Raw genomic sequence first — 19230 nt, forward strand, 5'->3', positions numbered from 1 at the left:
TGTTATTAACTAGACTCACCATGATGTTCCATAGACTCCCAGAGCTTCTTCATCGTATGACTGCAGGCTTGTATCCACTGCCCAACATCTCCTCTTTTGCTGAACCCTTCAGCCCCTGCTGACCACCAGTTGACTCTCTGTTTCTGTCACATCTATGAGTATAGAAACACACTCTTAAATAAACAATGGCTCGAAGAAGAAATAAGAAATACATAGAAAATTCTATGGGATGAATGAAAATGCAAGGAAAACATAGAAGAAATTTAGGGATAAATGTAATGCAGCACATAGAGAGCAACTTATGGCTGCAGGCATCTATGTTGCAAAAGATAAAAGATCACAAATCAGTAACCTGAAAGATATGTATGCATGTCTGTGGGTTTATAAAACTAGAACACTCGTAACACTAAATACAGCAAAATATAGGCAGTGAATTTTCTTGGCAGTTTATTAGATGTGTTCATTTTTGAACAACTTTATCTTTTCTCAATTCTAAATTATATACTGTAATTTCATTTTTATAACCAGCTATTATAATATTTAAATTTTTTATAGTAGTGAACATGTGGCTGAGCTTCAGGGATAGGTAAGGTCCTGGACTTCTGGCACATGCTTAGCTGGTGACTCTTCGGAAATCTCAAGTGTCTCCTCTTTCTCTTTCTCTCCCCTTCAGCTCCTCTTCTTCCTCCTTTCCCATTATAAAACGACATTCATCAGAAGCTTGCAAATTAGTTGCTCAAGACACGTTACTAGGCCAGTTCTTCCTTCTGACTGCAGGTAGAATTATGAAAGCTATGAAAGGATTCTTACTAAATGCATGGGCAACATGTCAAAGTACCAACTTGGACAGTTATGTTGTATATATGGGGCAGTGAAGGTAATATGGCAGGTTGAGGGTTCTAGAGGGTTGAAAAAGAAGACAGAGAATAAACAGTGAAAAACTTTTTCTATTACTGTCTTCAAAGGCATAAAGCATGTTTGGAAGGAGCAGAAGAAAGCAAGTATATCAGTTGAGACGTAAGCCCATATTTCATCTAGATTTCAGACCTTAATGCTCTGGTCTTCTCTCCACTCCCAACCCCACTCTCAGTCACTTATATGTGAGGCTGTGAGTCTTAAATGTTATCTTATATCTATTTTTGGTTTCACACAATTGAAACCTTATAGTTACTTATGGAGTACAAGGGATTTATTTCCTGCTAACGGAATTTTAAGCACACGACAGTGGTCTACGGAAGTGTTCGTGTCAGGTGAGAGGGACATCCTGATTCCATGAAACATGTGTTCCCACATTCCACAGTAATATAAAATGAGAGTTGCAAATTATTTCTAAACCAGACAGGGCCCTTCACCAACCATGGCCCATCACAAGAAGCTTCAGGGCACAAGGGGACAGCAGAGAAAAGAGTAGTGTTCAGGTCCAGGAGAGAAGAGAGGAACTGTAGAAGAACTGTTGACAGCTAAATTCTGAAAAGGTAGAAATAAGATATTTGGAGAACATGCTAGGGCTCTGGATCCTGACTTCAGTTATTTGCTACAAGTTCATTATATTTGTCATAATTCCACATCAGATGTGTCATGTAACATTAGTAATTTCTACTTTAACTTCACTTTATAATAATTTGGAAAATTTGAAATTTTAATTGACCGTAGGTAATCATGTACATGATAAGGCACATGAAATATTCAAATTAAAAATTGCAAAATATAAATATATATATATACATACAGAAATATGTTACAGAAAGTGAGAGACAGAGAGAGAGAGAGAAAGAGAGAGAGAGAGAGAGAGATTGAAAGAGATAGAGAGATTACAAAGTTTGGCAAACTCAAAATCTGCAGAGCTGAAAGACTTCTGGAAGCCCATGCAACAGGAGAATCATCTTTTACCTCGGTGATGGCCAGCCTTGTTCTATTCAGGCGGTCAGTGGATTAGGAAGAGGAATTCCCACCCTATACAGGGCAACCGCCTTTACTCAGGCCACTAATGTAAATAATACTCTCGTGCAAAAGCATCCTTACATAAACACCCAGAATAATGTTTGATCAGATAAACGGGGACCATATGCCAGGGAAGGTGACCCATAAATTAACCACCAAACATTTCTTCCATCACACTGACAAATTGTATGAAGAATGTAGAGCAGGAAATACGCTTATTTGACATATGTTCCACGGTGAGCGAAATGGAAAATGTAAAACGTAGGTTAAAATTTTAACAAAATTATTATTAATCATGAAGAAGTTTTATATGAATGGCAATGAACTTCAGTGACTGCATGTTTAAAAAAGGGATATCAACTTTCTCGTGAATTTACCCCTAGATTTGATGTGAAACAACATGTATTTAAATAATTCATAAATAGTAAATACATATAAAATTAGAGACTTGAATGGCATTGCCTATTAGAAAAGGTTTTCCAAAAATTTCAAAGACACAGGAAGCCAGAATCCTTTAACACCCCCCTGAGCTTTCTTCAAAAGTTGAAAAGTCCAAAGAGGTTATTTGGGAGAAATTAGGTAAGAGCAGGTGGTATATCACGTTTGGGAGGTATGAGTAAAAGGCTTGGTTTGTATTGTAAGTCTAAGTTGTTATCTGCCAGCTGATTGGACGTATGGTAGGTGATGCTACACACGTAGTGACTTCCTTGTGGCCGGAAGTGAAACAGATTTACAAAATTCATAGGAATGTGACTGCTGGATGTTCTTAATTTGAAGGAGCAAAGCAATGAATGGTGGTTCCTTGAGGTCATCACTTTATTAAACGTATCTAAGTATCACGGTGGGAGGTCATCAGAGATGATCTGCAACCCTCCTTCAGTCCATTTTAGAAGAGAAGATACTTCACTTATCAAGCCATGGATCAAGAGGAAATGCATTATAAGAAGGGCTTGAGATAAAGAGAAAGGTGTCACCAGGTAGCCAGGCCCTTCTCAAACTAGCATGTACAATAAAATGGCCATCAGTTCACGTGCAACTAGGCAGGCAGATTTAGAAGTCAAGGAAGGTGAAAGATAGAAAATGGTCATCTTCCACAATCAAGAAATGGAACCTTTGTCTACAAGTTAGAGAAGCTTCGAAATCCTCCCACTGCCATAAACTACTGAATCGGAGAAATAAGGCAGGGACTCTGTGTGTCATGAGCACATAATCTAGTGAGGAGATGCTGGCACAGGACATTACCTGTTTTCAGAGTCCCTGCCAAGCCAGTTAAGGTTGGATTTGCATTTGGTTGGGAAATGACTGAATCAGGCCAGTTTTGGTAGCTCCGCTTCCCCCTGAGGGGGCAGCAAACCCCAATAAAAAGGGCCTCTGCTGCACGACAGCTATCTTCCTTCTGCTCGAGTTCTGATTGACTTTAGAGAACCTGGTGAGTCTCATTCTTCAGTTCAACTTTGTTCTTGTGCCCCTGAATGTTGAGTTTATGCTGGAGACAGCAAATTTGATGCGTCCAACGTTATGATCATGAGTGTAATGCTCCTTAGTGGTTGGGAACTTGGAATCTGCACACAATGTTCTATTGTATTTAGTAGATTTCTGAAACCTAGTTTGAATTCCTCTATTGAAAAAGAAATTAACAGGAAATTTTGACATAAAGGGATAAAGAGTAAAGTATTTACATTTTCTATGCCTATCTATCAGACCTCTTCTGTGATGTCAGAGGCATTTATCTTAGAAGGTGTGATGCCCTTACGTTCATTTTGGTTGCCCTTTGCTTTGTACATAAGTAATCCTGTCGGGACCTCATAAGAAAAAAGGGTGATAGAAATTGCTTGTGAGCTTGCCCAGGATTCTAGAACTTGTGATGCCCGTTTTTGAAGATGACATTTTCATTAAAAAAAAAAGAAGAAGAAAGAAACCAAAAGAGAAAACATTGCTTGTTTACTTTAAACAAAGCTATTTTCTTTGGAAATGTTGTAGTGAAAAAGAAAAGGTTTCCTCTGGGTAGCTGAATAGATTTGCTAAAGAACGAGAGAGAAATCAGAAATCCATTAAACAGTATTAAAGATATTAAAACACATACTTGGATATTGGAGAGATACTGTCTATTTGAGTTATAAAAGCTTTGGCTCTTCTCTCTCTAGGAATTCCTTCTTGTGAACACGGCCATATATTTTCTTTCAGATATTAAGACTCCAGAAAAATGTCTTCTCAACAGCAGCAATGCAAGCAGCAGGAGAAGCAAACTCCAGTGTGCCCAACTAAGTGCCCGGATCCTTGCTCACCTACCAAGTGTTCAGACCCTTGCCCACCTATAAAGTGCACTGAGAAATGCCCTCCTGGGACACCTCCCCAGCAATGCCAGCAGAAGTGCCCACCCAAGAACAAGTAACAGCTTCAGCTTTTATTTGCATCTGGAAAGGATAAGGACAATCGGCTCACCTAGTTCCACAGCTCCACCTTCATCTTCTCTTCAAAGCCTATCATGGATACAGAAGAAGCTTTCCACCCTTCAGCCTGCAGTGTGAGTGTGGTGATTCTTGACGGTCAGAGGTTTCCTATCTGAGTCTGCTATGCTGCTTCCCTCTGGGAGGTATTCAAGAAAGCATCACAGAGCCTCAGAAGGAAGAGCAGTATCTCTCCTCCTGGGTACCCTCTGAAGATTCTCTCACTGTCTTCTGTGTCTGTCTGTCACCTGGGCAGCGGTTTCTACCAGATGAGCAATTGTTACTTATCCTCCATTTCCTGAATAAAACACACTTCATTTTTGTGATGGTAAAAGTATTTTCTTTCTTTTAAAACCTGCTTTTAGCCATATCATACCATAATTTTGGTTGATTTCTATCCTTTTTCGATCCAAATTTCAGGCTTTCACAACCAGTGTTATATGAAGTTTGAGTTGTATCCATGAATATTTGTATATAATTTCAAATCCAGGTTATTTTCTTAATTATTGTTTGATTGATTTGAGCAACCAATTATTTAACTCCTCAGAAGTTCAATCCCTTTATTAAAATGTGGGGAATATCACAGAAACAGTTCCAACTGGTTTAGGCATAAAATTTACATGAATGTGTGTAATTCAGTTACCAAAATGCCGGGCACATAACTGGCACTTTGTGAGGTGGCCAATCATCATTGTCTCTGTCATCATGCCTGTAACCACCATCACCACCACCACAATGTTTGCTCTGGAAGGAAAGAGTTTCAGACATACCTAGTACAGCACATAAGGAGATTCTTAAACTATATTACACTTTCATACTCTGTGTTGCAATTCTTTTCCAAAATAACGGTATTTATAATATCATATGAAATATTAAAGGCTTTGGGAAATTATTGGGATATTCTGCATAAAATTATAGTAGTTCTGAAAACATGGGAAGTACAAATAAAGGGAAGTTTTAAGGGTCCTTACCATGCACGGCGCTGCCTGCTCTCCATGTGCACAACACATTCTTCTTACTGCAAAACTCAACAACCTCAGTGTCTTATTATATTTTTTCGCCTCTGAAATTACTTTCTTGACTGATTTGACCCCACTTTTGAGGTACACTGGGGTATCCACTCTTTACCTAGATTTACAAAATGACTGTTGCTATGCAGCTTGCTTTCTAAGTGAGTAACTTACAGGTCCAGTAAGCCGTGAAAAGGGATGTGTTCTTTAAGCATATCTCTTCTTTTGGTCCTAGAAGTAAAGGAGTCCAAGTTGCCAGAACTGCAGGAAAAAAATATGCCCAGATTACTGCCCAATGCTTATCAGACAATTGGCTTAGTGAGATATCAACACTGATATTTTGGTGTTGTCTCTCCTGGAGCTAGTGTTATTTGACCTGACACAGAAATTAGTGTTTGAGTAGGGATGCTTCCATAACATATCTTAAAATTATGGCATTGGCTTAGAGTCTGGAGGTGGTTGGCAAGGAATCTGATATTGGAAGCCATAAATGTGGTGATACATTTTATTCAATGGGAAAATATTTGCAGTAATGTTTGTCCATGGTATTCTGAGAGGCAGACCAAATATTGGTCACTTGTTGACTTGATCAGGGTATTTCAATAAATATATGTTCAGGAAAAACTTTCCGGTTGGCAGGTCAGAAATATAAAAAAATGAAAAGAAAAAAATACAGCCCAGATATTCAAAACCTTGTTGAATTAGGAAAGTCAACACTTGTAAGCCGTAAAGAGTAAGAGATGAGGTTAGAAGTGGTTTTGAACTTGAAGTCCAACTTCCGTTGACTGTAACAAGAGAGAAAAGAGACAGAAGTTGTAGTCTTTCCACCTTTGAGCCAGGGAGCCTCATGGTAGTTGAATTATGTTCAGGGATCAAGGCAGCAGTTTAATCAGGCCAGAAAAGTACTTCCAGGAAAGGACCTGAGTGAGGTGCCTGGGACACAGAAATAATTGGAGGAATGAATGATGTCGAGTGTCAAATGAGTTTTTGAGGGAAATGACAACTAAATAAACTATGTGCCAAAACGAAAAAGACTGATTTTTCAAGAATTGAAATGACATTCCAGCCCTCTTTCCCCACTTTCCATTCTACCTATTTCAGATGTGGTCAGTATAGGTGACTAGAAGGGAATATCCACTGTGAGGTGGATACAAGGCCCACAGAGAAGAAGTGTTAAGGGAAGCTCTCTCAGAGAACAGTATCAGAGCCTAAGAGAGGCAAGGAGGAGAAGGAACACAAAGATTCTCAGACTTTGTTACTGTTTTGTAGGGTGGTTCTTCTTTCATCTTTTCCATCCGGTATTTTTGATGTATAATAGACACATAAAATTGGACACATTTGAGGTGCATAATGGGATGATTTGATATATGTGTACTTTTGCAGTGATTGCCACCATTGGTCACTTAATACATTAATCACTTCAACATTAACCATTTAAATATGTCTATGTCTGTGTATTTGTGTGTGTGTGTGTGTGATGAGAATGCTTAAGTTCTATTTTTTGAGCAAGTTTCAACTACACAACTGAGTGTTATTAACTAGACTCACCATGATGTTCCATAGACTCCCAGAGCTTCTTCTTCGTATGACTGCAGGCTTGTACCCATTGCCCAACATCTCCTCTTTTGCTGAACCCCTCAGCTGCTGCTGACTACCATTCTACTCTCTGTTTCTGTGGCATCTATGAGTTTGGATACACACTCCTAAGGAAACAATTGCTCGAAGAAGAAATAAGAAATAAATAGAAAATACTTTGGGATGAATGAAAATGCAAAGAAAACATAGAAGACCTTTAGGGTAAATGTAATGTAGCGCATAGAGAGCAACTTATGGCTGGAGGCATCTATGTAGCAAAAGATAAAAGATCTCAAATCCGTAACCTGAAAGAGGTGTATGTATGTCTGTGGGTTTATGAAACTAGAAACTCCTAACACTAAATACAGCAAAATATAAGCAGTGATTTTTCCTGGCAGTTTATTAGATGTGTTCTTTTTTGAACAACTTTATGTTTCCCAATCATATATTATACACTGTAATTTCATTTTTATAACCAGTTATTATAATATTTAAATATTTTATAGTAGTGAACATGTGGCTGAGCTTGAGGGAAAGATTAGGTCTTGGAATTCGGACACATGCTTAGCTGGTGACTCTTCGGAAATCTCAAGTGTCTCCTCTTTCTCTTTCTCTCATGTTCATCTCCGCTTCTTCTTCCTTTCCCATTATTAAACGACATTCCTCAGAAGCTTGCTGATTAATTGCCCAAGACACGTTACTAGGCCAGTTCTTCCTTCTGACTGCAGGTAGAATTATGAAAGCTATGAAAGGATTCTTACTAAATGCATGGGCTGCATGTCAAAGCACCAACTTGGAGAGTTATGTTGTATATATGGGGCAATGAAGGTAATATCGCTGGTTGAGGGTTCTGGAGGGTTGAAAAAGAAGACAGAGAATAAACAGTGAAAAACTTTTTCGATTACTGTCTTCAAAGCCATAAAACATGTTTGGAAAGAGCAGAAGAAAGCAAGTATATCAAATGAGCCCTAAGTCCATATTTCATCCAGATTACAGACCTTAGTTCTCTGACCTTCTATCCACTCCCAACTCCACTCTCAATCACTTATATGTGACGCTGTGAGTCTTAAATGGTATCTTATATCTATTTTTGGTTTCACAAAATTGAAACCTGATATTTACTTATGGAATACAAGGGATTTATTTCCTGATAAAGGAATTTTAAGCACACGAAAGTGGTCTAGGGAAGTGTTCGTGTCAGGTGAGAGGCAATCCTGATTCCATGAAACATGTGTTCCCACATTCCACAGTAATATAAAATGAGAGTTGTAAATTTATTTCTAAATCAGACAGGGCCCTTCAACAACCATGGCCCATCACGAGAAGCTTCAGTGCCCAAGGGAACAGCAGAGAAAAGTGTAGTGTTCAGGTCCAGGAGAGAAGAGAGGAACTGTTGAAGAACTGTTGACAGCTAAATTCTGAAAATGTAGAAAAAAGATATTTGGAGAACATGCTAGGGAACTGGAACCTGACTTCAGTTATTTGCTACAAGCTCATTATATTTGTCATAATTCCACATCAGATGTGTCATGTAACATTAGTAGTTTCTACTTTAACTTCACTTTATAATAACTTTGAACATTTATAATTTTAATTGACCATAGGTAATCATGTACATGATAAGGCAGATGAAATATTCAAATTAAATATTGCAAAATATAAATATAAATATATATATATATATACATACAGAAATATGTTACAGAAAGTGAGAGACAGTGAGACAGAGAGAGAGAGAGATTGATTGAGAGAGATAGAGAGATTACAAAGTTTGGCAATCTCAAAATCTGCAGAGCTGAAAGCCTGCTGGAAGCCCATGCAACAGGGGAATCGTCTTTTACCTCGGTGATGGTCAGCCTTGTTCTATTCAGGTGGTCAGTGGATTGGAAGAGGAATTCCCACCCTATACAGGGCTACCGCCTTTACTCAGGCCACTGAAGTAAATAATACTATCGTGCAAAAGCATCCGTATAGAAACACCCAGAATAATGTTTGATCAGATAACACGGGACCATATGCCAGGGAAGGTGACCCATAAATTAACCACCTAACTTTCCTTCCATCACACTGACAAATTGTAAGAAGAAAGTAGAGCAGGAAATACGCTTATTTGACATATGTTCCACGGTGAGCGAAATGGAAAATATAAAACGTGGGTTAAAATTTTAACAAAATTATTATTAATCATGAAGAAGTTTTATATGAATGGCAATGAACTTCAGTCACTGCATGTTTAATAAAGGGATATCAACTTTCTCTTGAATTTACCCCTAGATTTTATGTGAAACAACATGTATTTAAATAATTCGTAATTAGTAAATACATATAAAATTAGAGACTTGAATGGCATTGCCTATTAGATAGGGTTTTCCAAAAATTTTAAAGGGACAGGAAGCCAGAATACTTAAACACCCCTCTGAGCTTTCTTCAAAAGTTGAAGAAATCCAAAGAGGTCCTTTGGGAGAAATTAGGTAAGAGCAAGTGGTATATCACGTTTGGGAGGTATGAGTAAATGGATTGTTTTGTATTGTAAGTCTAGGTTCTGATCTGACAGCTGATTTGAATTATGATAGGTGATGCTATGCTCCTAGTGACTTCCTTGTGGCTGGAAGTGAAAAAGATTTACAAAGTTCATAGGAATGTGACTGCTGGGTGTTCTTTATTTGAAGGAGCAAAGCAATAAAAGGTGATCCCTAGAGGTCACCACTTTACTAAACGTATCTACGTATCACGGTGGGAAATCATCAGAGATGATTCACAACCTTCCCTCAGTCCATTTTAGAAGAGGAGAAGAGACTTCACTTAGCAAGTCATAGATCAAGAGGAAATGCATTATAAGAAGGGCTTGAGATAAAGAGAAAGGTGTCACCAGGTAGCCAGGCCCGTCTCAAGCCAGCATGTACAATAGAATGGCCACCAGTTCAATTGCACTAGGCAGGCAGATTTAGAAGTCAAGGAAGGTGAAAGATAGAAAAGGGTCATCTTCCCCAAACAAGAAACGGAACATTTGTCTACAAGTTAGAGAAGCTTCGAAATCCTCCCACTGCCATAAACCACTGAAACGGAGAGCTAAGGCAGGGACTCTGTGAGTCATGAGAACATCATCTAGTGAGGAGATCCTGGCGCAGGACATTACCTGTTTTCAGAGACCCTGCCAAGCCAGTTATGGATGGATTTGCATTTGGTTGGGAAATGACTGAACCAGGCCAGTTTTGGTAGCTCCGCTTCCCCTGGGTGGGGCAGCAAACCCCAATAAAAAGGGCCTCTGCTGCACGACAGCTATCCTCCTGCTACTCGAGTTCCGATTGACTTTGGAGGAACTGGTGAGTCTGATTCTTCAGTTCAACTTTGTTCTCGGGCCCCCGAATGTTGAGTTTATGCTGGAGACAGCAAATTTGATGGGTCCAAAGTTATGATCATGGGTATAATGCTACTTAGTGGATGGGAACTTGGAATATGGGCACAATGTTCTATTGTATTTAGTAGATTTATGAAACCTAGTTTGAATTCCTCTATTGAAAAAGAAATTAACAGGAAATTTTGACATGAAGGGATAAAGAGTAAAGTATTTACATTTTTCTGCCTTTCTCTTGGACCTCTGCTGTGATGTCAGAGGCATTTATCTTAGAAGGTGTGATGCCCCTACTTTCATCCTCATTGCCCTTTGCTTTGTACATAAGTAATCCTGTCGGGACCTCATAAGGAAAATTGGTGATAGAAATTGCTTGTGAGCTTGCCCAGGATTCTAGAACTTGTGATGGCCGTTTTTGAAGATGAGGTTTTCATTTAAAAAAAGAAGAAGAAAGAAACCAAAAGAGAAAACATTGCTTGTTTCTTGTAAACAAAGCTATTTTCTTTGGAAATGTTGTATGAGAAAAGAGAAGGTTTTCTCTGGGCTGATGAATAGATTTGCTAAAGAACGAGAGAGAAATCAGAAATCCATTAAAAAGTATTAAAGAGATTAAAACCCATACTTAGAGATTGGAGAGATACTGTCTATTTGAGTTATAAAAGCTTTGGCTCTTGTCTCTGAAGGAATTCCTTCTTATGAACATGGCCATATACTTTCTTTCAGATATTAAGATTCCAGAAAAATGTCTTCTCAACAGCAGCAATGCAAGCAGCAGGAGAAGCAAACTCCAGTGTGCCCAACTAAGTGCCCGGATCCTTTCTCACCTACCAAGGGTTCAGACCCTTGCCCACCTATAAAGTGCACTGAGAAATGCCCTCCTGGGACACCTCCCCAGCAATGCCAGCAGGAGTGCCCCCCCAAGAACAAGTAACAGCTTCAGCATTTATCTGCATCTGGAAAGGATAAGGACAATCGGCTCACTGAGTTCCACAGCTCCACCTTCATCTTCTCTTCACAGCTTATCATGGATACAGAAGAAGCTTTCCACCCTTCAGCCTGCAGTGTGAGTGTGGTGAATCTTGACGGTCAGAGGTTTCCTACCTGAGTCTGCTATGCTGCTTCCCTCTGGGAGGTATTCAAGAAAGCATCACAGAGCCTCAGAAGGAAGAGCAGTATCTCTCCTCCTGGGTACCCTCTGAGGATTCTCTCACTGTCTTCTGTGTCTGTCTGTCACCTGGGCAGCGGTTTCTACCAGATGATCAATTGTTACTTATGCTCCATTTCCTGAATAAAACACACTTCATTTTTGTGATGGTAAAAGTATTTTCTTTCTTTTAAAACCTGTTTTAGCCATATCATATCATAATTTTGCTTGATTTCTATCCTTTTTCGATGCAAATTTCAGGCTCTCACAACCAGTGTTATATGAATTTTGAGTTATATCCATGATTATTTGTATATAATTTCAAATCCAGGTTATTTTCTTAATTATTGTTTGATTTGAGCAACCAATTATTTAACTCCTCAGAAGTTCAATACCTTTATTAAAATGTGGGGAAAATCACTTATACAGTGCCAACTGGCTTAGGCATAAAATTTACATGTATGTGTGTAATTCAGTTACCAAAATGCCGGGCACATAAGTGACACCTTGTGAGGTGGCCAATCATCAATGTCTCTGTCATCATGCCTGTAACCACCGTCACCACCACCAAAATGTTTGCTCTAGAAGGAAAGAGGTTCTGACATACCTAGTACAGCACATAAGGAGATTCTTAAACTATATTATACTTTCATATTGTGTGTTCCTATTCTTTTCCAAATTAATGGTATTTATAATATCATATGAAACATTAAATGCTTTGGGAAATTATTGGGATATTCTGCATAAAATTATAGTAGTTCTGAAAACATGGGCAGTACAAATAAAGGGAAGTTTCAAGGGTGCTTACCATGCATAGTGCTGCCTGCTCTCCATGTGCACAACACGTTCTTCTTACTGCAAAACTCAACAACCTCAGTGTCTTATTATATTTTTTCACGTCTGAAATTACTTTCTTGACTGATTTGACCCCACTTTTGAGGTACACTGGGGATTCCACTCTTTATCTAGATTTACAAAATGATTGTTGCTATGCAGCCTGTTTTGTAAGTGAGTAACTTACAGGTCCAGTAAGCCGTGAAAAGGGATGTGTTCTTTAAGCATATCTCTTCTTGTGGTCCTAGAAGTAAAGGAGTCCAAGATGCCAGAAGTTCAGGATAAAGAAGATTTCCAGATTACAGCCCAAGTCTTATCAGACAATTGTATGAGTGAGAAAGCAACACTGATATTTGGGTGTTGTCTCTCCTGTAGCTAGTGTTATTTGACCTGACACAGAAATTAGTGTTTGAGGATGGATGCTTCCGTAACATATCTTAAAATTATGGCATTGGCTTTGAGTCTGGAGTTGGTTGGAAAGGAATCTGATACTGGAAGCCAGAAATGTGGTGATACATTTTATTCAACGGCAAAATATTTGCAGTAAAGTTTGTCCATGGGATTCAGAGAGGCAGACCAAATGTTGGTCACTTGTTGACTTGATCAGGGCATTTCAAAAAATATATGTTCAGGAAAAATTTTCTGGTTGGTTGGTCCGAAATTTAAAGAAATGAAAAGAAAAAAATACAGCCCAGTTATTCAAAACCTTGTTGAATTAGGAAAGTCAACACTTGTAAGCCCTAAAGAGTAACAGATGAGTTTAGAAATGGTTTTGAACTTGAAGTCCAATTTCCGTTGACTGTAACAAGAGATAAAAGAGACAGAAGTTGTAGTCTTTCCACCTTTGTGCCAGGGAGCCTCATGGTAGTTGAATTATGTTCAGGGATCAAGGCAGCAATTTAATCAGGCCAGAAAATTACTTCCAGGAAATGACCTGAGTGAGGTCGCTGGGACACACAAATGATTGGAGGAATGAATGATGTCCGGTGTCTAATAAGTTTTTGTGGTAACTGACAACTAAATTAACTATGTGCCAAAATGAAAAAGACTGATTTTTCAAGAATTGAAATGACATTCCAGACCTCTTTCCCCACTTTCCACCCTACCTATTTCAGATGTGGTCAGTAATGGTGACTAGAAGGGATTATCCACTGTGAGGTGGATACAAGGCCCACAGAGAATAATTGTTAAGGGAAGCTCTCTCAGAGAAGAGAATCAGAGCCTAAAAGAAGCAAGGAGGAGAAGGAACACAAAGATTCTCAAACTTTGTTACTGTTTTGTAGGGTGGTTCTTCTTTCATCTTTTCCATCTGGTATTTTTGAGCTATAATTGACAAATTCAATTTGACATATTTACGGTGCATAATGGGATGATTTGACATGTTTGTACTTTGTGCAGTGATTACCACCATTGGTCACTTAATACAGTAATCACTTCAACATTAACCATTTAAATATGTCTATGTCTGTGTGTGTGTCTGTCTCTCTGTGTGTGTGTGTGTATGTGTGTGTGTGTGATGAGAATCCTTAAGGTCTATTTTCTGAGCAAATTAAAACTACACAAATGAGTGTTATTAACTAGACTCACCATGATGTTCCATAGACTCCCATAGCTTCTTCAGCGTATGACTGCAGAGTTGTACCCATTGCACAGTATCTCCTCTTTTGCTGAACCCCTCAGCCCCTGCTGACCATCATTCTACTCTCTGTTTTTGTGACATCTATCAGTTTGGAAACACACTCCTGAATAAACAATGGCTCGAAGAAGAAATAAGAAATAAATAGAAAATACTTTGGGATGAATGAAAATGCAAAGAAAACATAGAAGACGTTCAGGGATAAATGTAGTGCAGAACATAGAGAGCAACTTAGGGCTGGAGGCATCTATGTAGCAAAAGATAAAAGATCTCAAATCCGTAACCTGAAAGACATGTATGCATGTCTGTGGGTTTATGAAACTAGAAAACTCCTAACACTAAATACAGCAAAATATAAGCAGTGGATTTTCTTGGCAGTTTATTAGATGTGTTCATTTTTGAACAACTTTATGTTTTCCCAATTATATACCATATACTCTAATTTCATTTTTATAACCAGCTATTATAATATTTAAATATTTTATAGTAGTGAACATGTGGCTGAGCTTGAGGGAAAGATTAGGTCTTGGAATTCGGACACATGCTTAGCTGGTGACTCTTCTGAAATCTCAAGTGTCTCCTCTTTCTCTTTCTCTCGTCTTCATCTCCTCTTCTTCCTCCTTTCCCATTATTAAATGACATTCCTCAGAAGCTTACTGATTAATTGCCCAAGACACGTTACTAGGCCAGTTCTTCCTTCTGACTGCAGGTAGAAATATGAAAGCTATGAAAGGATTCTAACTAAATGCATGGGCAACATGTCAAAGTACCAACTTGGAGAGTTATCTTGTATATATGGGGCAGTGAAGGTAATATGGCAGGTTGAGGGTTCTGGAGGGTTGAAAAAGGAGACAGAAAAAAAGCAGTGAAAAACTCTTCTATTACTCTCTTCAAAGCCATAAGGCATGTTTGGAAAGAGCAGAAGAAAGCAAGTATATCAGATGAGCCCTAAGTCCATATTTCATCTAGATTTCAGACCTTAGTGCTCTGACCTTCTCTCCACTCCCAACCCCCCTCTCAATCACTTATATGTGATGCTGTGAGCCTTAAATATTATCTTATATCTATTTTTGGTTTCACACAATTGAAACCTGATATGGACTTATGGAATACAAGGGATTTGTTTCCTGGTAAAGGAATATTAAGTGCACGACAGTGGTCTAAGGAAGTGTTCATATCAGGTGAGAGGGACATCCTGATTCCATGAAACATGTGTTCCCACATTCCACAGTAATACAAAATGAGAGTTTCAAATTTATTTCTCAATCAGATATGGCCCTTCAGCATAGATAGCGCATCACGAGAAGCTTCAGTGCCCAAGGGGACAGCAGAGAAAAGAGTAGTGTCCAAGTCCAGTAGAGAAGAGAGGTACTAGGAAAACTATTGACAGCTAAATCTCTGAAAAGGTAGAAATAAGATATTTGGAGAACATGCTAGGGCACTGGATCCTGAACTTCAGTTATTTGCTAAAACTCATTATGTTTGTCATAATTCCCTAACAGATGTGTAATGTAACATTAGTAGTTTTTGCTTTAAATTCACTTAATAATAACTTTGAAAATTTTTAATTTTAATTGACCATAGGTAATCATGTACATGATAAGGCAGATGAAATATTCAAATTAAATATTGCAAAGTATAAATATATATATACATACAGAAATATGTTACCAAAAGTGAGAGACAGTGAGTGACAGAGAGAGAGAGAGAGAGCGCGATTGATTGAGAGAGATAGAGAGATTACAAAGCTTGGCAAACTCAAAATCTGCAGAGCTGAAAGCCTGCTGGAAGCCCATCCAACAGGGGAATCGTCTTTTACCTCAGTGACAGTCAGCGTTTTTCTATTCAGGTTGTCAGGGGATGCGAAGAGGTATTCCCAAACTATAGAAGGCAACTGCCTTTACTCAGGCCACTGATGTAAATAATACTCTCGTGCAAAAGCATTCTTACAGAAACACCCAGAATAATTTTTGACCAGATAACCTGGGACCATATGGTAGGGAAGTTGACCCATAAATTAACCACCAAACCTTCCTTCCAGCACACTGACAAATTATATGAAGAAAGTAGAGCAGGAAATAGGCTTATTTGATATTTGCTCCATGGTTGGCGAAATGGAAAATTTAAAAGGTAGGTTAAAATTTTAATAAATTATTATGAATCATTAAGAAGTTTTATATGGATGCAATGAACTTCAGTGACTGCATGTTTAATAAAGGGATATCAACTTTCTCTTGAATTTATCCCTTAATTTGTTGTGAAACAACATGTATTTGAATAACTCATATATAATAAATACATATAAAATTAGTGACTTGAATGGATTTGCCTATTAGATAGTGTTTTCCAAAAATTTCAAAGGGACAGGAAGCCAGAATATTTAGACACCCCTCTGAGCTTTCTTCAAAAGTTGAAGAAATCAAAAGATGTCCTTTGGGAGAAATTAGGTAAGAGCAGGTGGTATATCATGTTTAGGAGTTATGAGTAAAAGGCTCGGGTTGTATTGTAAGTCTAAGTTCTGATCTGCCAGCTGATTGGAATTATGGTAGGTGATGCTACACTCGTAGTGAATTCCTTGTGGCTGGAAGTGAAACAGATCTACAAAGTTCATAGGAATGTGACTGCTGGATGTTCTTTATTTCAAGGAGCAAAGCAGTGAAAGGGGGTACCTAGATGTCACCACTTTACTAAACGTATCGAAGTATCACAGTGGGAAGTCATCGGAGATGATCCGCAACCTTCCATCAGTCCATTTTAGAAGAGGAGAAGAGACTTCACTTAGCAAGCCATGGATCAAGAGGAAATGCATTAAAAGAAGGGCTTGAGATAAAGAGAAAGGTGTCACCAGGTAGCCAGGCCCTTCTCAAACCATGATGTGCAATAAAATGGCCACCAGTTCAAGAGTAACTAGGGAGGCAGATTTAGAAGTCAAGGAAGGTGAAAGATAGAAAAGGGTCATCTTCCTCTATGAAGAAACGGAACTTTGTCTACAAGTCAGAGAAGTTTCCAAATCCTCCCTCTGCCATAAACCACTGAAACGGAGAGCTAAGGCAGGGATTCTGTGAGTCGTGAGAACATAATCTAGTGAGGAGATCCTGGCGCAGGACATTACCTGTTTTCAGAGTCCCTGCCAAGCCAGTTATGGATGGATTTGCATTTGGTTGGGAAATGACTGAACCAGGCCAGTTTTGTTAGCTCCGCTTCCCCCTGGGTGGGGCAGCAAACCCCAATAAAAAGGGCCTCTGCTGCACGACAGCTATCCTCCTGCTACTCGAGTTCCGATTGACATTGGAGAACCTGGTGAGTCTGATTCTTCAGTTCAACTTTGTTCTCGGGCCCCTGAATGTTGAGTTTATGCTGGAGACAGCAAATTTGATGGGTCCAAAGTTATGATCATGGGTATAATGCTACTTAGTGGATGGGAACTTGGAATCTGGGCACAATGTTCTATTGTATTTAGTAGATTTCTGAAACCTAGTTTGAATTCCTCTATTGAAAAAGAAATTAACAGGAAATTTTGACATGAAGGGATAAAGAGTAAAGTATTTACATTTTTCTATGCCTTTCTCTTGGAACTCTACTGTGATTTCAGAGGCATTTATCTTAGAAGGTGTGATACCCTTACGTTCATCCTGATTGCCCCTTGCTTTGTACATAAGTAATCCTGTCGGGACCTCATAAGAAAAAATGGTGATAGAAATTGCTTGTGAGCTTGCCCAGGATTTTGGAACTTGTGATGGCAGTTTTTGAATATGATGTTTTCATTAAAAAAAAAAGAAGAAGAAAGAAACCAAAAGAGAAAACATTGCTTGTTTCTTTTAAACAAAGCTATTTTCTTTGGAAATGTTGTATGAGAAAAGAGAAAGTTTTCTCTGTTCTGATGAATAGATTTGCTAAAGAACAAGAGAGTAGTCAGAAATTCATTAAAAGGTATTAAATAGATTAAAACCCATACTTAGAGATTGGAGAGATACTGTCTATTTGAGTTATGAAAGCTTTGGCTCTTGTCTCTGAAGCAATTCCTTCTTGTGTACACGATCATATACTTTCTTTCAGATATTAAGACTCCAGAAAATTGTCTTCTCAAGAGCAGCAATGCAAGCAGCAGGAGAAGCAAACTCCAGTGTGCCCAACTAAGTGCCCTGATCCTTGCTCACCTACCAAGGGTTCAGACCCTTGCCCACCTATAAAGTTTACTGAGAATTGCTCTCCTGCGACACCTCCCCAGCAATGCCAGCAGGAGTGCCCACCCAAGAACAAGTAACAGCTTCAGCTTTTATCTGCATCTGGAAAGGATGAGGACAATTGGCTCACCTAGTTCCACAGCTCCACCTTCATCTTCTCTTCAAAGCGTATCTTGGATACAGAAGAATTTTTCTACCCTTCAGCCTGCAGTGTGAGTGTGGTGATTCTTGACGCTCAGAGGTTTCCTATCTGAGTGTGCTATGCTGCTTCCCTCTGGGAGGTATTCAAGAAAGCATCACAGAGCCTCAGAAGGAAGAGCAGTATCTCTCCTCCTGGGTACCCTATGAGGATTCTCTCACTGTCTTCTGTGTCTGTCTGTCACCTGGGCAGCGGTTTCTACCAGATGAGCAATTGGTATTTATCCTCCATTTCCTGAATAAAACACACTTCATTTTTGTGATGGTAAAAGTATTTTCTTTCTTTTAAAACCTGCTTTTAGCCATATCATATCATAATTTTGGTTGATTTCTATCCTTTTTTCCCAATTTTCGTGATCTCACAATGAGTGTTATCTGAATTTAGCCTTATAATGATGATTGTTTGTATATAATTTAAATCCATATTCTTTTCTTAATTGTTGCCTGATTGATTTTAGGCACAAACTGTTTAACTCCTCAGAAGTTCAATCCCTCTACTAAAATATTGGGAACATCACATTTACACTGCCTACTTGCAAAGCCATAAAATTTACATGAATGTGTGTAATTTAGTTGTCACAATGCCGGGCATATAACTGGCACTTTGTGAGGTGGCCAGTCATCACTGTCTCTGTCATCATCACTGTTGCCACCATCACCACGACCACCATGTTTACTCTAGCAGGAGAAAGTCTCAGACATACCTAGTACAGCACATGAGGAGATTCTTAAACTATATTGCCTTTCATATTCTCTTTTACTTTTCTTTCCCAAATTAACCATACTTATAATGTGATATGACACATTAAATGCTTCAGGATATTATTGGGATATTCTGCACAAAATTATAGTAGTCCTGAAAATATGGCTAGTACAAATAAATGGAAGTTTAAAAGGTCCTTACCATTC

Source organism: Mesoplodon bidens, assembly GCF_964165515.1.
Source record: "Mesoplodon bidens genome assembly, chromosome: 2".
Taxonomy (NCBI): domain Eukaryota; kingdom Metazoa; phylum Chordata; class Mammalia; order Artiodactyla; family Ziphiidae; genus Mesoplodon; species Mesoplodon bidens.